Genomic DNA, 232 nt, shown 5'->3' with positions numbered 1-232 from the left:
AGGTCATACCTTGCATCCAAGTCTAAGACTAGACAGCGTTCCACGCTGTCAAAGTCAAAGAACTTGACTCCGAGATCCACAGGGACCTTAACTATGTCACTCGTGTCCCCATCCTTAGGCAAACAGTGACGATGTCACCCAACCTCGCTTCAGCGTCTTAGCATACAGCTGACTTCCTTCCATCGTGGAGCGTAGAGCATAATTGCCCGACGCCCCAAAATCAATGAGGATC

Source organism: Plasmopara halstedii (genome assembly GCF_900000015.1).
Source record: "Plasmopara halstedii genome assembly, contig: Scaffold_1898, whole genome shotgun sequence".
In the NCBI taxonomy this organism is placed as follows: Eukaryota; Oomycota; class Peronosporomycetes; order Peronosporales; family Peronosporaceae; genus Plasmopara; species Plasmopara halstedii.
The sequence above is the reverse complement of the archived record's forward strand: the minus strand, read 5'-3'. Positions refer to the sequence as shown.